Source organism: Simochromis diagramma, unplaced genomic scaffold (genome assembly GCF_900408965.1).
Source record: "Simochromis diagramma unplaced genomic scaffold, fSimDia1.1 OVJJ01000352.1, whole genome shotgun sequence".
NCBI lineage: Eukaryota > Metazoa > Chordata > Actinopteri > Cichliformes > Cichlidae > Simochromis > Simochromis diagramma.
The window spans coordinates 8,088-31,954 of record NW_024386759.1 but is presented as its reverse complement, the minus strand read 5'-3'; the positions used below and the strand labels follow the sequence as shown (position 1 = coordinate 31,954).

The 23,867-nt window shown below is 43.1% G+C and overlaps 1 long non-coding RNA gene and 1 pseudogene across 1 annotated transcript; one reads left to right on the top strand and one right to left on the bottom strand.

The window, feature by feature from the left end:
* The window catches only part of LOC120731687, a 112,111-nt pseudogene extending 88,757 nt beyond the window's left edge, over positions 1-23,354 (top strand).
* On the bottom strand, positions 208-5,480 carry LOC120731694. The gene is made up of 2 exons (XR_005695406.1): positions 4,408-5,480; positions 208-2,769 (listed from the first exon to the last, which is right to left on the bottom strand). It is a non-coding gene; the product is annotated as an uncharacterized LOC120731694 (long non-coding RNA).
* Positions 23,355-23,867: the final 513 nt, after the last annotated feature.

Sequence of the window (23,867 nt, the reverse complement as noted above, 5' to 3'; positions counted from 1 at the left end):
GTGACAGGTTTTAGAGGTGTAACTGAAGGAAAAATGTCCGTCCCGGTTTTCCTCCAAGGCACGAGCACCGATAAGCAGAGTTTTGTCCTTTCCTTATGAGACCTTATGAGACTCCTAATTATTTAAAGTAACACTCAGGTATGCCATTCAGCGTGTTAGTACGAGCTCGGGAGCAGCTTGGGAGAACAAGAAAACAGAGACTGCTTCAGATTGCCTTCCCAATCGACTCAAAGGTTTATTAAGTATACAACAGCTTATATAGAGGAAAAAGGTTCGTGTGTCAGCATGTTCTCAGTTCAAACCGGTACAGACCAAATAAGGAAACGTCTTCCTGCCTTGTGAGCAGAGAAGTATCCTTTGTGTAGTTTATCAGTTCAGCTACAATTTATGATCATCCCAGCAAAATACAGAGTTCTTTCATTAGTGAATTCTGAAACAAACCACCTGGCCTTTAACGAGCCTTTTTCTAAGAGATAAAGAAAAAGGGAGGATGGGAGTAAGGAAGTGGTCTCGTCTCTGTGGTGTTTTCGACCTTGGGGTACCAGCCTGTGAGTCTTACACATTAATTCTTGGGTCACAGAGAAAGAGAAAAACAACTAGTAAATGGGCCTTATTGAGTAACAGTTTCATGTATGATATCACTATAAAACATTATCCTGTAAATGCTACCATGGTATCAAAATATCACAACAGTTCCCCCCTTTTATCATGAAATGATAACATAGTATAAAGACAGAATGTAATAACATAATATAAAGACAAATCATAAATGTGAAACAAATCATAAATGTAACTAGTCCTTCGAGTAAGCTTAATATCAAAATTTTAAAAAAAGGAAAAAAGAAAAAGAAGAAAACTTCATTCTCTTCTTGGACAATCGAGTAATTCTCAATCTAATGCTCAATACATACATCAGGATCATCATTGATGACATCTGACACATAATCTGGGTCAATTTGTGCCAATTGCAAATACATTGAAGTACCTGTACTAGTAGCTATACGGGTTATCATTGAACGTACACAGGGTACCACACAACAGACAATAATCATCAAAAACAAAATAATACATGCTACAATGGTGACAAAGGCTACAATTAGTTCCTTCCATTTTCCAAACGTGTCCTGTAGCCACTTATGTAGCCACTGACCGTGACCTGTATTGGCAATAAGTTCTATCTTCAATGCTTCAAGTCTATTCATAGCTTGTGTGAATGAACCGTTAGGAGCGGTATTATTGGGAATGAAAGTACAGCATACATCAACAGTCACTAGACCACAGGTACCGGTCCAATTCACAGGTAGGGCTAGTCTAAGAGTATTGTTGCACAACCAATAAAATAGAGCATGAGGTATTGTCAGCAAAATATGACCTGCAGAAATGTGAACATGGTTGCAGTTTACAATACAAAATAGCAAAGAAAAATCCTAAGGTTAATGCGATAGATATGATAAATAACCTAAATATATAAGAAAAACAGTTCTTCAGTCGTCTCCTGGCCTGGTCCCAGGTTCGAGAGACATTCAATAAGCGCCGTGTGATGACAATGGGCATTTCATTTTCTCCATTATCAGGATGGAATGAGTCTAGCTTTATCAGATTAGACATCCTGTGGTACTCTCGGCTTTCTGTTCCTGCTGGATGTTTGAGGACCTTGTTGTTGTTCTTTCAGGCGTTGTGTGTTAATCAGTGATTGTGTGTGTGTATGTACATTGGATCCTGGCGCTGGCCCGCCGGAGATGTTGTCTACCTGTTGTGTGTTTATTTGTTTTGGTTCCGGGCGTTGGCTCGCCGGAGACGTCATCTGCTTGATCCGACGCCTGAGATGGTCTGATTGGGCTGGTCTTAACCCTGCTGGCATGAATCCACTGAGGTTGTCCGTCTGTGAGGATGCTGGTTCTTCGTCACTGCCAGTACAGTCTGGGGGCTGGAAAACGCGCGGCCTCCCAGAGTGTCCTTGGTTTTAGCGACTTCACCAACACCGCGTCTCCTTGTCTCCACTGGTGGAACTGTGGAGGGGAAAGGCTGAGAGAGACAAACTTTCTGATAGTTATTATTCAGTGTTTCTACCAGGTTGTGAACATAGTCGGACAATGCAATATACATCACCTTCTACTAGCGGTGCCCCTCTGGAAGCTGACCATGGTGTTGGAAATAGTCTTATTTCAAATGGAAATAATTTGGTTACTGCAGATGGAGTCATAATGTATGAAATGGAAAATCTGGTTGTGATAAATGCTTAAATGCTGATGTTTCGCTTTTGGTCTCCCTACATTAGTTCGTGCACATGTTAGACAGGTTGCTAATATGCTTTTTACTGCATGTGATGTTTTCTCAATTACAAATCTTGATTTTATTGCCCCTATTACCCCTCTTTGTCCGACATGACTCACACAGTGAAAATGTCGGACAAGGACTGACAGCAGGGAATATGGGAGGGCAATCAAACCCTTAAGATTTTTGTATAAGCCATCTCTGTCATCTAAGGTACAGTCATTATTCTCCCAATAGGTGTAATCACATGCAGAGGCCTGGTCTTGTATGAATTTTAAATCAACATTTGTGTCTAAATAGTCTGGGAGTGTAACAAGTGGCAGCTGTAGGGGCACAGATAATACTTCCTGTGGAGGTGGGAGCTGTGATGCAGCTGCAGCCTTGGCTGTCACGTCTGCTAAAGCATTACCTGTTGCTTCGTCTGTGTCAGCTGTACTGTGTCCTTTCGTTTTTACAACTGCAACGGCCGATGGTAGCTGTATAGCCTGAAAAAGTCTTTGAACAAAATCAGAATTTAGCAATTTATTTTCCGTCAGCAGATCTAAATCCTCTTTGTCTCCACAATGTGCCAAAGTCATGTGCGATGCCAAACGCATAGCGGTTGTCTGTGTAAATTGTCACACGCTTATCCAAATGGAGCTCACAGGCGCGTATTAAAGCCATGAGCTCTGCTTTTTGTGCTGAGTGAAATGGTAATGAGTGAGCCTCTAGTATGATGTCAGGCACTGTTACCACTGAATAGCCACAAAGAAATGAGTTGTCATTCGGCCTTGAACAGGACCCGTCCGCATAAACCGTGGCTGAGTCTGGGATAGGTGTTTGCTCTAAATCTGGACGTGATTCCTTTGGATTCCTTTATACGTGTCATGCAGTCATGATCGTCAAGCCTGTCTGAGCCATCCTGTCGGTCAGAAGAACACAGCATAGGATCAATAAATGTGCTGGCGAATCAGGTATGCTGCTCGCTTTTATAGTGAGATTTGCATATGTTGTGTAGTTATGTTTGCTACAATGGTCGTGACCTGGTGATTGGTGTGTAGAATAGTGTCATGTGAGAGTGTAAGCTTCTCGCAGTCCCTTATCATGAGAGAGCAAGCTGCTACTGCCCTCAGGCAGGCCGGCATTCCCTGAACAATTCAGGCAGCACCTTTGAGTGGCGGAGGTCATCACTCCCTTTAATGCATTGAAAGAGGCAGTCATTTCTGTGGATCACAGTATTCATTTCCTTCTGTGTAGTGGGACGAGGGACGGAGGTCACAGCTTTGACCCTGTCTGCAGTCATGGAACGTTTTCCGTGAGACAGTGTGAATCCCAAATATTGAACAGAAGTCTGACAGTACTGCATTTTCCTTGCTGATGCTTTGTGGCCAGTCTGTTGGAGGTGCTGGAGAAGCATGTGTGTAGCAGTTTGACATAATTCCTGACTCGGAGCACAGAGGAGGAGGTCATCCAGTACAGCCCTGGAGGAGTGAAGCTGTCCAGGGTAGCACGGACCACCATTGAGAAAGCAGCAGAGCTGTCTACCATGGCTTGGGGCAAACGAGTCCAAGTGTACTGCTTATTTCTATGTGTGAATGCAAATAACGGCTGTGTGTCTTCATGCACAGGTAAAAAGGCGGAACATAAATCCACCACGGTAAAATGTGCATGCAATGCATGTCAATATGCTGTGAAGTCTGGAACGAGAGGTGGCAGAGACATGTTGACTGCATTAATTTGCCTTAAGTCTTGTATGAAACGCCATACGCCAAGTTTGTTGGGCTTTGGCACAGGATTGACAGGAGTGTGGGCTTTATTACTCCTGTAATCAATAAATCTCCTATGATGACGTCTAGAGCTGCGGCTTTTTCGGCAGAAATGCGATGTTGCTTGACATATACTGGCTTGTTGTGTTTTAATACGTGTGCGTGATAAAGTGTACAGTAAATAAATCCTATATCATTCTCACTTTTTGACCATAATGTCATATTCTGGTATTCAGCTGGCAATGTAACTGCAGAAATAGTACAGTGGATAGGGTAGGTTTATGTGTCGACATGGTGTAGTTATGTCATAACCTATGTCTAAGTTATGTGACAAAATCACTGTTTGACCTTAGAGAAACAAAAGTGTGGCTCCCAGTCATGGGATTACCTGGTAGTGGCGTCTGTACACGTTTTTTGGCACAGTGTGTGACATAGAGTACCGGACAAAAAGGATGTTGAGTTCATTCTCTGCTGAGGGTCCAACTGACACAGAGGCTGTTCCTTCTCCATCATGTCGGTACATAGGGCAGAGAAAACATAAGCTGTTATCAGTGTCAGCAAACATTTCACCCTTTGTGTTAAATGAAATACACAAATTCATTTTTGCTCTGGGTGTCTGCGGCTGCTGGAAGACTGAGCTAAATTTGCACCTCTAGCTTGTGGTTGCCAGTTACCTTGACTGGAAGAGCTCCGCTACTTTTATCTCTCCGTCCTCTGAAACTTCCTTGCTGTGCTGGAGCAGATCCTGCATACATTAGTTTCTCACTTTCCTCTGAGCCTTCTACATCAAAATTCAACATTATCTTAACACTTTTAGCTTTCGTGGTAGTATCTGCACTGGCCTTCAGTTTTACTGACCTGTTTTCTGGCGATTATCGTTCGGGATAAGGGCTCCGGAAATAAATTAGAATGCATTGAACTTCTTAAGTTGTAGACAAAGTCAGTCCCGTAAGCACTTCCGCATGTTCTGGATACGTGATCATGGACGTCTTCACCGATTCGCGGACGTGGGTTACAAGTAACCGGAAGTGGGAGTTGTACTGAACCGTTTATTTGAGACTTCATTTTGTATTTTATTAATTTTTGGTTTTACAGGTAATTTCGATTTTTTATCGGACCTGTCTGTGGTCTTTGAATAATTCTGACCCATGTTCAGTGATTTCCAGAGGGGTTTACACGCTAGGAGGATTTATGTTAGTATTTTCGCTGCGGCACAGCTGAGGTTACTTTAAATTTATTGCTAGCAATTTTTATTTGGGTGAGCAACTCTCACTTAACGAGCAACTTCTCGCAATACAACAGGCAACTTCCTGTGTCTTTCTGCTTTTAACCTTTACTGCTTTTAACCCTTGAGACCCGTGTTTTTTTTTTTTTTTTTTCTTCAAAAGAAAAATTAAACAATTAAATTTTTTTTATTTTTTTTACGTATAAATGTGTTGTGTCTTTCCACTCACTCCACTTGATTATAACTGATTTATTTATAACATTTTATATAAAAGAAAAACGAGAAGCACAGTTTGATAGTGTTAATTTGGAAAGCATTAATTCATAGTAATTTAACATAAAATTGTTTGATAGTGTTAATTTGGAAAGCCACAACTCTAGCGGGTCCACCAACACCACACAAGGGTTAATTTACTTTATTCGGGGACTGAGGAAGTCGTCAGTGTATCTCTCTGGATCACTAAGTGAAACTTCGTCAGCATATCCCGTTTTTTTTATGGATCGATCACTGAGAGAGGTATAATACGGTCTTTATATAAATATGAAAGACGCATATTTACCTTCTGTCAGTCAATCCCACTTCTGACACCAAATTGAAGGAAAAATGTCCGTCCCGGTTTTCCTCCAAGGCATGAGCACCGATAAGCAGAGTTTTGTCCTTTCCTTATGAGACCTTATGAGACTCCTAATTATTTAAAGTAACACTCAGGTATGCCATTCAGCGTGTTAGTACGAGCTCGGGAGCAGCTTGGGAGAACAAGAAAACAGAGACTGCTTCAGATTGCCTTCCCAATCGACTCAAAGGTTTATTAAGTATACAACAGCTTATATAGAGGAAAAAGGTTCGTGTGTCAGCATGTTCTCAGTTCAAACCGGTACAGACCAAATAAGGAAACGTCTTCCTGCCTTGTGAGCAGAGAAGTATCCTTTGTGTAGTTTATCAGTTCAGCTACAATTTATGATCATCCCAGCAAAATACAGAGTTCTTTCATTAGTGAATTCTGAAACAAACCACCTGGCCTTTAACGAGCCTTTTTCTAAGAGATAAAGAAAAAGGGAGGATGGGAGTAAGGAAGTGGTCTCGTCTCTGTGGTGTTTTCGACCTTGGGGTACCAGCCTGTGAGTCTTACACATTAATTCTTGGGTCACAGAGAAAGAGAAAAACAACTAGTAAATGGGCCTTATTGAGTAACAGTTTCATGTATGATATCACTATAAAACATTATCCTGTAAATGCTACCATGGTATCAAAATATCACAACAGTAACCCTTGCCTTGCCCATCAAGAATGCAACATGGATGGATTTCCTACTGTCTTGCATGCGCAGATATCCAGATTCACCGGCATCTGAAAAATGGTGTAGCTGTTCATGTGTGAGAGGTCCGAACTCTCTTGGTTGTATACACCTTTTAACGAGAAAGCATTTGCAAATCACTGAGCCAACTTTTCCACTTTTGCAACATGGTTCATTGGTTCATCCCATCCCGATTTCCTTTTGGAAAGCTCCTGCTGCATTCTTTTGGCAGGCAGCAGGACTGGTGCAAGAAATCCCAATGGATCGTAAATAGAGCCTGATGTTGACAACATTCCACATCTAATACAAGATTTTTGAGGAACACAGTAAATGGACTGATTCTTATACAGCGCTTTTCTACTCTCGGAGTACTCATAGCGCTCTATACAACATGCCACATTCACCCATTCATACAAGCACTTCTAAACACAAGTGCAAACTAATCTGCATTCACACACATTCATACTCCAATGAACGCATCGGAGGGCAACTTGGGGTTAATATCTTGCCCAAGGATATTTGACATGCAGACTGGGGAAGCCAAGGATTGAACCACCAACCTTCCAATCAGTAGCTGATCTGCTCTACCACCTGAGCCACAGTTACCCCCAAACATCCATTTTACTGTTGAATTTATCAGTTTCCACACACACTGCACGCCCAGAGCTCTTTCTGCAGGAAGTTTGTCTCTATCAAGATTTAATTATTTTCTTTGCAACAGGGTGCGATTGTTACTGACCCACTTGGTCAGTGTAAATCCTCCCCTTTGACAAAGTGCTGAAAGATCTTTGACCAAATCAACAGCATCTGAGGTGGAGGCTCCGCTCTTCAAACTCTTTTACTGCTTCACATACTTTGTCTAGGAATTCAGTTTGATTGTCCTCAGCTGTTTTTCTCAAAGCGAAACTGGCACAGCTCGGGGAAGATACTGCACCGAACAGATGAACAGTCATGCAAAACTCAGTTATGTCCTTTATTGTCTTTATGTCACCCACAAATGCGACTGGATCCTGTCGAAATCTAAGCAAAACCCCAAGCAATGTGCTTGTGAGAGCTGCTTGTTTAATGATGTCCCCTGGAATGATGCCCCACAGTCAAATGCAATTCTTATAGATCCTTCCTGGGATGGTAGACAGCGTGATGAGGAATGTACCACTTGTTTCCATTTTTGCAATCCATTTGCTCTGCATATCCGTTACTTATCATCTCGTCCATGAAGCTTTTATATTCTTTATGCAACTGTTCATCGTTGAGAAGTTTTTGTTTTAGACTTTGCAATCTTTGTTTCACTATGAAGAAATTGTTTGGCATCTTTATGTTATCCTTTTTAAAAGGTAACTTCAGTCAGTAGTGTCCATCTTCCATTGTTGCAGATTCTTCCATGATCTTCATGAACTCTCTTGACAAACCCTTTTCCTCTATAACCTTTTCATTAAAATCATATTTTAAAGTGATAAATCGAAAGCTCCTGCATACATCCTGCATGCATCCTGCCTCCTTGCATACAGTGTTTAGTGTGTTAAATGCTAAATGCTGTTTATCACATATAAACAGCATTCACATATAAGACCTGCAAACCACAGTGCTTTAACGATTCCTCTACAATATTAAGACAAGAGGAATAATTCGCCAGTCCAATGAAATGGGGGCTCAAATGATCTTAAATCCAAAACAACCCTTAAAGCACAAAATAAAGTTGGTAATAAGATAATGTTCAGATGACCCCTTTCCTCATTATTATGTCTGAACACTTTTCTAAACTCCTCCACATTCTGTTTTGTGAACCAACACCTGTGATAAGACTGAGCCCAGCGCTCATGCTTGGGTTTGTTTCTGGGCTGCACTCTCTAGGGACGCACACAGGGACGCACACAGGGACGCACACAGAGACACACACAGGGACTCAGCTGTGAATGTAGGCCAGGCCAACAAACAGCTCTGCATGCCAGAATGGGTCTATGCAGCTACACACTCAGCCCCCACCCCCACACCACACACACGCACACACACACACACACACACACACACACACACACACGTGTCTGTTGTACATACACTGTCAGTCTACTGTCTTCATCTAATGCGTCTCTCTTTGTCTGCCCGCTCACAGGTTATTGGCTGTCAGGACAGTGTCTAGCCAACTTTGAGGGGCAAACTCAGCCATTTGGAGGGACAGAGATGTTGTGGCAGGACAAGCATGCAGCCCTGACTTTCATGTCATTACTGCTGCTACTGTGGCAGGAAGCAGCACCCATTGAAGTCCCAGAAGACCGTAAGTCACCCAAAGTTGCATCAAAACTATAAAGATGCTAGCTGTAGCTCCACACCTCACTTTTCTAACAGTTAGTTCAGTGTGATGTTTTTAGGGCCTGGCTTCAGCTCACCGTTTAACCCTTTAAGCATTTACTTCTGACACAACGTGACACCGAACAAACAAGCTCTGCTACTCCCCTTATTTGTAAAGGGGAGATCATCAACGTAATGCAAGTGTGGCGAGCAGTGGAAGTGACTCATGCAGTTATTGTGAATGTAACATCTGATAGTGTTTCTACTGTATACTCTACCCACATGAGCATGTTTGAGAGAATCTATGTCAGGTTGTTTTAGTTTATTCTTTGGGTGAAAAGTGAAAACATCCTTTGAGAGCAGGGTGGAGCTTTTGGGAGATACTTGGAAATTATTGACAACAAAGTTCTTAACAGCAGCCTCACTGACGCCAAAATCAACTCATTTGCATCCAAGTTTAAAATAGTTTTCAGGACGTTCCAGTGTATCCATCTCAGTAAACTAATTACTAAGTCCAGCAAGCACGTTTTTGTACTAAGAGTCTACAAACTAAATAATGATTCTTATTGTACTCTGCACATAACACAATCTTTGTATATTTCCTTTGGTAAAGTGCTGTAATAGTATGTTGTCTCTCTGTCCCACACTGCTTGTCCTTTCCTGGCATGTGAACTCACTACAGGTAAGTCTTTATCCACTGTTCCTCATTCGATTTCACCACAGTTCCCACTCCTAGGTTTTTTTTTAAACAATTAATATAGTAGTAGTAATGGGTGGCACGGTGGTTAGCACTGTTGCCGCACAGCAAGAAGGTCCTGAGTTCAATTCCACCATCAGGCCGGTCTTTCTGTGTGGAGTTTGCATGTTCTCCCAGTGTTTGTGTGGGTTCCATCCGGGTACTCCGGCTTCCTCGCATGGTCCAAAGACATGCAGTTAGTGGGGATAGGTTAATTGGTTAATCCAAATTGCCCATAGGTGTGAATGCGGGAGTGAATGGTTGTCTGTCTCTGTGTGTTGACCCTGCGACAGACTGGTGACCTGTCCAGGGTGTACCCCGCCTCTCGCCCTATGACAGCTGGGATAGGCTCCAGCGCCCCCCGCAACCCTGAAAAGGATAAGCAGATGCGAATGGATGGAATTAATATAGTACATACTTACACATGCAAGCTATAACAGTGGTTCTCTACTGGCCATGAAAACACATCAGTTCTGCTGGACAGTGGGTTCACATCTCTTGCTGTGACTGGACAAAAGTAAAGCTGCTCCCTTTGTAAAGAGTCACCCTGCAGGTTTGATGTTTTTATGCCAGATGCAACCTGAAAAGCACCTGTGCATCATCTTGGGACTGAACTGGAGATCTTTGGCCTGTTATGCAAATGTGTAAACCACTATATCCAGTAATGCACTTGTGAGATCTAAAAAGAGAAAAAAGTACTTTCAAGATAAAAATAGGGTCTGTGAAGATATGTATAGATCTGATCTATAAGTCTTGAAATGTGTATATAAAAAAAGAAATTAGCAACTTCAAATGGAGCCTCCTATTAACACTTCCTCGAGCTTCAGAATCAGAATCAGAAACTTTATTGTCATTGTCATGAGAACAACGAAATGAAGAATGGTCCCCGGTCATTGCATCATCTCTAGCAATATCAAAATATAAATAAAACAATAAAATTCAACAAATAAAATAGATAGAATACTTAAAATACTAATAAGATGTAACAGTAAAACATTCACATACATTCCCCCATACATGCTTCAGACCGTGCATAGATTAACACAAGAGTGGCGTGATGGACATTTTTTTGTAGTATTCAGATGTGTTATTGCAGTTGGATAACAGCTGTGTTTGAGTCTATTAGTCCTTGCTCTGATTGCCCTGTACCGTCTGCCTGAGGGCAACAGTTCGAACAGGGAGTGGCCAGGATGTGAGGTGTCTTTTATGATGTTTTGGGCCTTTTTAAAACAGTGGGCGTTGTGTAGAACTTCCAGTGTGGGGAGAGGGCAGCCAGTGATCTTTTGGGCGGTGTTAATGATCCCTTGGAGTGCTTTCCTCTGAGCCCCTGTGCAGCTAGTGTACCAAATACATATGCAGTAAGTTAGAACACTCTCAATGGTGGCTCTGTAGAAGGACACCAGCAGTCTCTGTGTGATGTTATTCCTCCTGAGAGTTCTCAGGAAGTACAGTCTCTGTTGGGCCTTTTTCACTAGCTCGGAGGTGTTCACACTCCAGGAAAGGTTCTCCTCTATATTGACTCCCAGGAAGCGGAAGCTTGCCACCCTTTCTACACAGTCCCCATTTATGAATAGTGGTTGGATCTCTGCCTTTTTCCTTCTGAAGTCTATTATGAGTTCTTTGGTTTTTGAAGTGTTGAGGAGGAGGTTATTGGCCTTACACCATGACGTCAGCTGCTCCACCTCGTCTCTGTACGTAGACTCGTCTCCCTTGGAAATGAGCCCCACCACTGTGGTGTCATCTGCAAATTTCACAAAGATGTTGCTGTGGTGGCGAGGAGTGCAGTCGTGTGTGTAGAGAGCGTAGAGCAGTGGACTGAGCACACAGCCCTGGGGTGAGCCAGTGCTGAGACTCAGGGCTGAGGATGTGTGATGGCCAACTCTGACTCTCTGTCTACGGCCCGAGAGGAAGCTGTTGATCCACATGCAGGTGCTGTATGGAAGCCCCAGGTCTTGTAGCTTGGCCACCAGTTTGTGTGGAAGGATGGTGTTAAAAGCTGAGCAGTAATCCACGAAGAGCATCCGCACATAGCTACCATGCTCTTCCAGGTGTGTTAATGCAGCATGGAGTGCTGTGGCTACAGCGTCTTCCGTGGACCAGTTTGCTCTGTAGGCAAACTGGTGTGGATCCAGGCTGCGGGGCAGGGCTGCTGTGATGTGTCTGCGGACCAGCTTCTCAAAGCATTTCATTACCACTGGGGTGAGTGCCACCGGTCTGTAGTCATTCAGGCCGGTGATGTGGGGCTTCTTAGGCAAGGGGACTATGGTGGAGGACTTCAGGCAGAGTGGGACAGTCGCCTGTGCGAGGGATTTGTTGAAGATCCTGGTGAAGATCCCAGCCAGCTGTTCTGCACAATCCCTCAATATTCGACCTGGCACACCATCAGGACCCGCCGCCTTCCTCGGGTTAACAGCCTGCAGCATGCGCCTCACCTCGTGCTCTTCCAGGGTGAGGGTGGTGCTGCTATGGGTGGCGTGTTGCTGCTGTGGCTCCAATACCTCCGGTACCCTGGTCTCAAAGCGGGCGAAGAAGATATTCAGCTCCTCTGCCAGCTCCAGGTCACCGTCCGCAGCTCCGAGATTGATCTTATAGTTGGTTAGGTGCTGGATGCCTTGCCACACCTGCCGGCTGGTATTACTCTTCAGATGGTCCTCGATCCTCCTCCTATAGTCCCCCTTTGCCTCTCTGATGCCTCTCTTCGGGTTGGATTGGGCTGTGGTGTAGTAATCCCTGTTGCCAGACCTGAACTCAATGTTCCTCTCCTTCAGCAGCTGCCTGACCTCCCGGGTCATCCAGGGCTTTTGGTTGGGATAAGCCCGGATCCATTTGACTGCTGTAACAGTGTCTATGCAGTGTTTTATATAGCAGAGAACACTGTCTGTGAACATTTCCAAGTCCTGATGTTCAAAGATATCCCAGTTAGTCCTGTCAAAACAGTCCTGCAGCTGCTGAGAGGCACCCTCTGGCCATATGGTAATATTCTTTGTGATGGTAGGAGCAGTTTTCTTGAGGGGGGCATATGCAGGGATTAGAAACAGTGACAAGTGGTCAGACTGACCCAGATGGCAGAGGTCTGGCCCTGTAGCCCATTTTGATGTTGGAATAAACTTTGTCCAGAATCTTGTGATCCCTAGTGGCACACTTGACGTGCTGGTGGAATTTGGGGATTGCTCTTTTTAAGTCTGCGTGATTGAAGTCCCCTGCTACGATATGTACAGCGTCAGGGTAAGTGCTCTGTTTATTATTGATGTTTGTATGCAGGAGTGCGATCGCCGAGTTAGCATTAGCATCTGGTGGTATGTAAACAGCTGTTATTATGACAACGGTGAACTCCCTAGGTAGGTAGATGGGCCTGCATTTAACAGTCAGATATTCAATGTCCGGTGAACAGTGACGGTCTGTTATCACTGTGTTGGTACACCAGCTGTTGTTCACATACATACAGAGCCCCCCTCCTTTGCGCTTACCGGAGTCCACTGTTCGGTCATGTCGCTGTGTGGTATAGCCTGCTAGCTCAATAGCAGAGTCTGGAATGGATTGATGTAGTCAGGATTCAGTGATAAGAAGGATGCATGAGTCTTTGATGAAGTTATTCGCTGCTATTTGCAACCTCAATTCATCCAACTTGTTCGCGAGGGATCTGGCATTTGTGATGAATAGGCTGGGGAGCGGTGGTTTGAGTGGCTGCCTCCGTAGCCTGGCTAGCGCGCCGGCCCTGCAGCCTCGCCGTCTCCTTCTCTCTCGACGCCGCCTGCGCCTCCACCCCGAAGGGAGCTTCCACCTTTTGGTGAAAGTATATGATTTTTGGTGCAATTTTGGTGTACTTATTTGATAACCTTGTACTTGGCATGTGGACCTGACTCCAAAGCTTTATATGGAGACGGATTGTCTGCAGGAAACCAAAGCAGTCCTTTCTCAACATGATCTAACCCTGTCTGCTACCTGAGGGCCCTTTACTGAGAACACCTGCTTCCATACTACAGATGAATGTACCCACATGATCGTTCCTTGAAATGATTGGCTCTGCTCGTGCTTGCTGGGTTAGCTCAACATAGCAAAGCTACAGTAACACTTGGCAGAGCTGGTTGTAGACAGTCACACCTACATGGAGTACTTCATGAATTTTTACCACTGTTAAATATTGTTGTTGACCCACTTAAAATGAGCTTAGTGGGCCAGTTGGGAACCACTGAGCTGTGTATGATAACAGCTGTAACATAGTACAATATTAATGTGTATTTGTCTCTAATATGATTAACAATCACAACTTGTGCATCTTATTCTGTTTCTCCTTGGCGTTACTTTGGACTAACAGCAAAGATCCAGCAAGACTGTAAGTGTTCTAACATGTTTTTGTCCCCACGTTCAGTACAGAGCAAACCTGTTGCCCTTCACTCAGAGGGTCATATAGGGTTGTTTTAACAAAGCCAGTGGCATTTGTTAAAAAAACTGTCCAAACTGTAATATTAAAGCAGCGCTGTGACTCCATCAACACCGTCATGAATCCTCACTTAAGACCAGATTTGAATGCACTGGGGGATCATCATCATTTTCAAGTGCAAAGTTTAAACTCAAGAGTACAATAAACATATTTTAACCTCATACACAGTCTAAAACTGACCAAGCAGTTGCAAGTGAAAGCAAAAGTATGCACTTAGTAAGCCAAAGTGAGCATGTGCATTAAAAACATAAGAGCCTTCAATGTCACTCCTGCAACATCCTCTGAATAGAGGCCATATTAGGAGGCTGCACTGTTTGCATGTGCTTCTATATTACAGTCTGGGTCTTTCTGACATGTCACTGACTTTGTTAAAAGTAAAATTGGGAAACATTCTGCTGATGACCTGACTTTGTAGGGCATGCATATTTGTGATGCAGCATGTGAAAAAGTGAGCCAAGCACAAATCAATCAAGGACATCTCAACTTTCTTTTATTTCCATCTCAGCAAATATCTCTCAAACTTAGAAAAATGGAATTTATTGAACAGTTTCTGATAAACAATGCTCTATCTAGTCCCAGGTCGTCCTTGTGGAGCCCCCCTCACATAACATTCCCATACTAAACTCAACAGTCTAGTGTAAATGTACCAGAGTTTTCATCAGACGCTGATTTATGGGCCTGCTACAAGTGACTGTTTGTCTGTTTGCATTATTACTAAAGCACAGTAATAATAGAAAGTGTTCAACATCTTAAACATTCATAGAAAGTATCAAATGCCATACCATGATGGCTCTTTACAAATATAATGCTGTGTTTTCTTCCAGTGGATGTGATTAGGTGGTGAACCTCTACTAAAGCTAGTGTCTTGTTTCTCTCTCCCAGTGAAGCAGCCCCCAACTATCATGAAACAGTCAGTAAAGAACTACATTGTGGACCCCAGAGATAACATCATCATTGAGTGTGAGGCCAAGGGCAACCCAGTGCCAACGTAAGCTCACACACACACTCCAACATGAGTCATGGTAAAAACAAAGCATCCATAAAGAACAACGAATGACACAGTGGAGTTACTGTTTGTACAAATTAAGCCAAAATGCAGATGTACTGTGTGAAAAATATTGAGGTTTTGTATATAACTTCCATGTAATCAGTTTCTCACACCATTATGGAAGGATTTTGGCACATCTTCCTGTTGCTGTGGTGCAACATTGTTGAGTGTCGTCACAGCTTTGTAGGCATTCAGCTCCCGGCTGTGTCGACGTCCAGCCACACTGTTCCACTTTGCTTGATGGATCTTGACTGGGCCGTTTGCAACACCTTCATTCTTTTCAGCTGCTCTGGGATCATTTCATTTTGCCTGAGTCCAGTTTGGCCAAGTTTAGGCTGTCAGACCTCAAAACCATAAAGACCATAGACTTTCTATAGCTTTGAGCTCTGGAGACTGGCTAGGCCGCCATTTACCATGAATTATACGATATATTCCATTTGTGAATCATTGCACCAAAAGCTGCCACCGTGTCACCAAGCTTCTTGCTGATGGTCTTGTCCATTCCAGTCTTATGTGGGTCTACAGTCTTGTGACATGCTTTGACAGCTCTTCGTCCTTGCCCATGGTGATGGAGAGGTTGGAATGGAAGAAAATGCTTCTGTGGACAGGTGTGTTTTATACATATAATGAGATTGGATGAGGAGTTTTTGTAATGGATTGACTGATTACAGTCTCTGTGCCACTGAGCCAGTCTGTGGGAACCAGAATTCTGGCTGGTTTGTAGGGGATCAATACTTGTTTCACTCAGTGACATCCACTTCGATATATAACCTTTATGTAATGTGCTTTTTCTGGATTTTTGGTTGATATTCTGTCTCTCTCCATTAAAATTGCACTACCATAAAAATTAGAGCTTGTTCATTTCTGTATCAGTGAGCAAACTTACAAATTACAAATGTTTTACCTTTACCGTCTTTACTGTCATAGAACAAGAACAATATTCTATGTAAGCATTCTACTTTTTTACTCCTGCTACTTTAATACTGTTTATTCTCTGGTCCAGCTGATGGTGGCCAGCTGAAGCGGTGACTCAGGAGCAACATCAAAACAAGGGCCACAGGGAACAGTTATGGACAAAAGGCTTTTATATGGACACATGTGCACTTTGTATGTTGCAACAGGGAGGAAACGGAAGTCTGGGAACTGCACAGGTCTAGAGAAGCAGGCTCAAGGGGACAGACATAAGTTAGTCCAGGTGATTTTCTGCAGAGGATTTCAAAAAGGATTTCCCCATGAGGGAAGACGCTGTTGAAGGGTAAGCAGGCAGGTTGTAGAGGTGAGTATAATAATCTAGCAGAGACTGGGCTGCAGAGCTGGTTCATTTATACTGCAGCTGATGAGGCTGACAAGGGAGTGGAGAGGCTCCAAGCACCACCCAAAGGCTTGTACAAGACCTCAACCTTTCCTAGGCTCAGAGAGTTAAAAACATACACAGTCCATTGGCAGACTATGGCAATCCTCCCTACTACATCTACAGGCCGAGTACCGGACTGCACCACCTGAGACCTGTTGAAGTCTGTGATGAGGGAACCACAGATGAGGAACCTTCTCAGGTTCCTACCCTTCCAGGTGACGAGGTCGGTCAGAGGAGACATCAAAGGCTTATAGTCTCAGCCGGCATACAACGCAGTAATGGCATGTGTAGAACAACTGTAGAACGGTAAAAGTTCACCAGCACCGACTGATTCCTCCTTAAACCCTTGAAAAAGTGCAGCTGCTGCTGGGCCGTCTCCACAACAGGGGTTGAAAGAACCTCAGAGATGTGAGATCTTAAAAAGTTTGGGTCAAGTAAAAGCCAGAAGAGAGCATTGGAGTAAAATTATGGGAACCACAAGATACAGACGTTTGGATCAATAAAGCCATTCATGGTTTTAGATTAATCTGTTTACAATTCAGCTCTGCTCAGCACCGAGGCTCATACACAAATGAGCTGTCACATTGGTTTACAGTGTTTGTATACCTTTCTCTGTCCCGCTGTTGCTCTGGAGCATTTGATGCCTCACACACGGGGATGAGGCTTAAAGGAATAGCTAACACCAAGCCTCACCGCTGTAAGTCAAACTCAGACCAGGCCTAAACACAAACACAGACACCACTGCTTACATCACTGGGTGTATGGGCAGCTCAGAGCAGTGGTTCATTGTTTCACTGGAGACAGGAAGATTTTTGTGTTCACACAGATAAGTACACAACCTCACAAACAGCCACTCAGAGCCACTACGCCATGTGCACATGCTGTGTCTCCTCTGCTTCAGTAATGCACATGGTGGACATGGATCATTCACCAAAAGGATTGTTCACTTACTCACTTGCAATCAGTCTCTAACTACACAACACACACACACTCTCTCCTGGTTCGGTGCTCTGTGCTGCACCACAAACAGGCCGAGCACAGCTGTTACTTGCTGAAAAACAACAGGAAGCTTTACTTGTAAATCCCCACGCCTCATTAAAACTGGAGCTGACTTCCTCACTAACCAACCACACGGATTAAAGTATTACTAAACGCACGTGCAGACTGTGTGGTGGATATTTGTACTGCCATCATATAACAGTTGAGTAATATACAGTCATGTGAAAAATACATCCTCTTTTAATTGTAGGGTTTTGTTTATTAGGACTGAATCAGGTCCTTAGACGATACTAAAACAGAATGAAATAGAACCACATGTTCTAATGGATAAAGATGCTTTCTCCTGGTAGATTTTCAAAGAAGCCATGCTTGGTTAGTCTTTATCAAACTGTACTGTGATGACCTTTGAACGTACTAAGATGTAGCCTCTGGAGTTCTTGCAGTTTCTCTGAGCGTTGTGTGACCTCAGGGTGACCTTGGTTGGTATGTATATCCTGGGAGGCTTGATTTCCATTTGTGCACGATCACTCTCACTGTTGAATGAGGGACTTTTATTTTTTCTGGAAATCGTGTTGTGTCCATGTTGGGCAGCACCAGTTGCATCACTAAGATTATTTCTGTGGTCTTTCCTGTTTAGCATACCAGAAAACTGCCAAACATCGGCTTTTATACTGGTGGTCCCAGTGTACATGTCACGTATTGGTTTCTTCTGAACAGTTAGTCGAGTGCATTGATCAGCAGTACCTTATGTCACCTGGTAACAAGCAGAAAACTTTGGCATTTTCTGCTTGTTAAACAATGAAAAGATCATTATCATAGTGTTAGTGTGTCCTTAGTGTCTGATGTGTTTAATATAAACAGCCGTACACTCACAGAAATGATATTGTAATTTACCTTTTCTGAAAGGAAAAGATTTTGTTCTTAACATCACTTATTTCTACAAATGTGACTTACTGGGATTTCATTTGGACTTCCAGTCTAAGAAGAAAGAAAACCTTAGCTTGCAATGGTGTGGTGAAATTGTGCTTTTTTACAAACACACTACAAAATAGACTAGACAGAGGTAGTTAAAAACAAACAAAATGTATACACATACAAGCTGTTATACGACAACATTGGGTAAAGAAATTGTACAGTGCAGTCCTGAGTGGACAAATAGGAGAAAATACTGAGCAAAAGTCAAAATGTGGACGTTCTAAGCAACGTGAAGCAAAGTGCAACATTTAGCATCGACATGAAGCATGTGAACATGTGCGTGTGACAAATACAGGCTCATCATCATCATCATCATCATGTCGTCTCCACTGAAGTTTCAGCTCAAATGAAAAAGCAAAACATACGTCTAAACAATCAGACACTTTCAGAGAAAAATGTATAAATAATGTAAACACAAACAAAAAATCTAATTTGAGTTTGATTTTTTTCCTTTTATTATTTGGAGAGCTGCTGTTTATTTGTGGTTATATTTTGCCCGGTGTTTCCTGCCTCAGTGTGGTTACACATAGATACTGTCTGCTCTTGGAAAACAAGGTTATAAGAGATATAATTCTTTGATTTCTTCAACTGAATCTTAGGTTTTCATGGCGAAGAAATGGAAGTTTTTCAATATTGGGAAAGATCCCAGGGTGACGATGCGAAAACGCTCGGGAACCCTGGAGATTGGCTTCCGCAGCGGAGGTCGGCCAGAGGACTACGAGGGAGAATACCAGTGTTTTGCCACCAATGACTTTGGAGTGTCTCTGTCCAACAAAATCCTGCTCCGGGTCTCCAGTAAGATCACAGAACACACTAATTGCTGTTTACATGTCATTCATTCATTTGTGATATCCAGAACACACCCTTGAAACTTTGGAGTAATAAGTGGATTCATGGATGGATGACAGAATATCTATCTGCACCAACAGCTCAGTGCTAATTGTATTTCTTATATTTTCAACTAGTAGCTGAATCCTGTTGTTCATATTTCCCCCAATCCTCCAGAGGCTCCTCTGTGGCCTAAGGAGGTGCTGGAGCCAGTATCTGTGACTGAAGGCTCCGCACTGGTTCTACCTTGCAACCCCCCACCAGGTCTGCCTCCTCCATTCACCTTCTGGATGGACAGCAGTGAGTTTCAAACTCCCCTAATCACTAAACCCTCTCTTTTTCGTAGCATGTGGTATCTGTTTCCTCGCTGTTAGAGAGACACTTGTAGGAATCAGAACCCAGACTGGCTTCACCTATCAGTCATTCATTCTTAGGGATAACCTGATTGCTTTGTTAAAGTTCTTCAGCACAGCTACCTTGATGTATGAGGTGCATTTTATTTAGGACACCTGTGTCCTAATAAAGTGATGTTTTTTCTGATTCCCGGGGCCTTGTGCTGCTCTGGTCCTTAGGCTGCGTCTGCACAAGTTCATGCCACTGTTAGCTGACAGAGCAGGCCTCATGTTCAGCCATTAGCTGTTTTACAGCCAGAGGCAAGAAGCTATTTAGTTGAACAATACCAATTTTTATTCAGTCCAGTCTATAATCTCTATGTAAAACTGAAACTGAAATATAGACTGGACATTTGTCCTGCTTGGAAACTGACATTGCTGTAAATGGCTGTTAACCTGAACTGACCTGTTCACCATAAAGCTTGTGACACAAACACAGTCATAAACAAACAACAGGAAGCCAGAGCAGACACACCGATGCATCATTAGGATTGCTGGCCCAGCTGCTGATTGGTCCTGGGGCTCTGTGTTAACAGTCAGATGGGTTATCGTACACTTACAATGGGGGGTGCTTCGCCTTGACATCTGTGTGGGTGTACTGGAGGATTGTCTGTAGTGACTGTAGAATAACACATCAGCATCCCACATAGCAGACAGGTCTGGCCCGATTGTGGTTTGGTGTATGTGGCCCAGGCTCATAGAAAACAGCTCTGGCCTGGATCCAGCATCAAGCTGGCACTTCTGGCTGTTTGTGAGTGTACACTTTATCCAAAACCTAGTGAGGGTTTACTCATGTTTATCACCGGGTGGCTGTAGCTCAGGAGGTAGAGCAGGTCATCTAGTGATTGGAAGGTTAGTGGTTCGATCCCTGGTGCCTCCAGTCTGCATAAATGTGTAAAAGTGTATAAATGTAGTTAGGAAGCACTCAGTTTATAGAAAGGGTGTGAACATGGCATGTTGTATAGAGCGCTTTGAGTAATCCAGGAGAGTAGAAAAGTGCTATGTAACAATCAGTCTGAACAGAGTTTTCGTCATGTTACTTTTGCACTATTATGTTCCGGCACATGTTGTTATTACATGGCTTGATTAAGGTACACACTAGGCTGACATCTGGGCCCAGAGTTGAAACTGTTCTGAGCCAGCACAGGACCAGCAGTGTGTCTGCAACTGGCCATGTGCTGGCTCGTGTGTGGGCCACCTCTGGCAAACCAGATCTTCACATGTCAGGACGCTTTTAAGGAGTGACATCATTGTGTTTGAACTGAATTGGAAGTTTAAACGACATCAAAATGTTGGATAACCATCTGTTGCACTCAGTCTAGTTGAGAAATGTAGTCAAACTCTAGATCAAACATAGACATACTTGTGGCAAATATAGAAGTGGTCTGTATTTGTTTTATTAGTCCCAGCTGCTCGGATGACATGGCCCCTCTTTGCATTCTTTCACTGCAAGAGGAAATCTTGCATAGGTATTAAAAAATGGAAGGAAGGCACTTTGACTCAACCAGATTTAAAAATAAAGACATGTCTGTTTAATGACCTGGAAGGACCACTTTACAGCCAAAAAACCTGTTTTTACATCTTTTCAGGTACACGCTGAGCTGCCCAGATCCAATCTAGCATTGAACATTATTGAACTTGCAGCTGATATATGAAATCCTAAACTTATCGATGTGGTTTCATTCCTTCTCTCTTATTCTTCATTTCTGTCTGTTCTTGTGACCTTGAGATATGAGTCCAATCCCTCAGGATAAACGAGTGTCCATGGGTCTTAATGGAGACCTCTACTTCTCCAATGTTTTGGCCCAAGATGCAAACACAGACTACAGCTGCAAAGCTCGCTTTCTGTTCACACACACCATCCAGGAGAAGAACCCATACAAACTCAAAGTTCAGACCAGTAAGTATGCAACACACACACACACACACACACACACACACACACACACACACACACACACACAAACACACACAAACTAATTACGAGTTGGATCCTGAAGCAGTCAGTTGCCAAAGTGATTATTGCTGTTGTGTCGTTAGAGCTGCTGTTTCTGCTAAACTCTTATCTGCTTTGTCTGTTTTGAACACATACACTACTTTAACCCAAGTAGAGTAAGACCCCATCTATCTAACTGGAGAGGATGTTATGACATGACAAACCATAACCTTTGTGATGATTTCCTAATGCTGCCTCTGAAAGACCAGATTGTGAAATGTTGGATCGTTCTTCCAACAGTTTGTTTGAACATTGTTACACTGAACATTGTTACATTGAACATTGTTACATTGAACATTGTTACATTGTTACACTGAACATTGTTACATTGAACATTGTTGTCAGGTTGTGTGAGTGTTTTTATGCAGATTGATGTGCCACTGTGTGTGCCTCTTGTTTCTAGAGGAGCCATACAATGACACATCTTACAATGCCTCTGAGCCCCACGGTGGTGAGTTTCCTCTTCCTATAAGGACAGCTCGGTTTCCTGTTCACCTCCTAAGGGTGTAACGTGGTGCTAACCTTCTGACTCACTGAAGCTCAGTCTAACCTCCTAACTGCTCTTTACATGTGTAGAAGTGGGTTAGTTTCATACTGAATGATACGTTTGGGTTGCTTTATTGTGTTTCTCTTAATGTTGGCTGTTTTTTAACTATTTTAATAATGATGTAAAGACAATAACAAGCTACAACCTAACTACCTATAGCTAAAGCAAATAACACCTATTATCCCATAGTGCCGAATGCCAAAATCTAGGATATAGATTTTAAGCTAGATTTTAGTTGTTTGTTGTAGTCAGTGTATTGACTGTAAGAGTAATATGAAGCTTAAAGACTTTGGTGACTATGAAGACCCACATGTATCAGAAACACAGAGGGTTGTATGACTGAGAGGAAGGCCAAACCCTGATGTGGCAGTATAGAGCACAATGTGTAGCAGCTTGAACATGACAATGCTTCTAACATTTCAGTAGTATGTACCATAGAAATAGAAGGTGGCAATAGAGGCTCAGTGAGCAGATCTTCCATCACATTCCTGTGTCTGACTTTGTGCCCACCTCCTGTGTTCCTTGCAGTTTGCCACTCATTTAGTCAAAAATAGATATGATGCATATATTTAGTGATGTGGAGGGGGAAGCTGCTTGTAAAATACACTGCTGCACATTGAGCCTGGTTAACAATGTATTCATTTCTTCAGTACTTGACAATGACTGTCTGAAATTTGAGAATGGAGTGCTTTGATTGGCCAGTGGCAGCCCAGTGTTTGGGTGGCTTTAGCTGGACGGGTTGCTGATTGCCTCAGTTTCAAATCCACTAATGTAAACAAGAGACGGTTTTAAACTAAGTTTGTAATTAATCACTTTTGAAAGACTTTCTCACCTGGAGAGTAGATAGGTGCTGGAATATGGTGGCAGTGTGTTCTTAGTAATGGTACATGGGATGCTCTCCTTAACCAGAAACATCAATGAAGGTAATGACCAATAGACTGAAAACTCACACTCCTGAGATGGGAACATTGGAGCTAGTAACTGAGGAATGCTTTGAGAAAGACGTGTGGCTGTGGAGATCTTTGAGTAGCTAGGTTTCATTTGACGTAGACGTGACGTCGACGTAAAGCGCGAAATTTGACTGGCGGTCGGAAGTGAAAAAGATAAGCGCAAAATCACAGACAGACAGTACGCAAAATGCCTATGTCCTGTTGTGTTTACGGATGCTCCAGTAGGTCGACCCGAGAAACTGATAAACGGTATTTTAGGGTACCAAAAATAGCCCAACGAAGAGGAGAAAAATGGAAAATTCTAACCGAAAAACGTAGGAAAAAATGGATTTTAAATTTACGTTTACAGTCGGGAGGAGCAGAGTCTGCCAATGCCCGTGTCTGCAGCGACCACTTCGTCAGAGGTAATGTTATGTTTGCAAACGAACTTATTAGCATTAGGTTGTCGTTAAATTCTCGTTTACTTAGTGCTTTTAAGTTAGTAGTCTAATATTGACTTGATTGGGACTATAGGCTGCCCAAGTGCTTTGGATGACGAAGAGTCGGAGGACTGGGCTCCGACGGTCAATCTCGGCTACGAACGAAAACCCAGATCGGAATCAGTTCTCAAACGAGAGAAAAGAATGAAGCTTAAGGCAGAACAGCATCGATGTGCAGAGGCGATTTGGATATGCAACAGACGGCTGAGAGCCCGGATTTGAGCCTAGTGACAGTGGAGAACCCCGAACTGCAGCTTCCAGCTGAGAATCCACAACCAGAAGACTTCAGTGTGAAGTT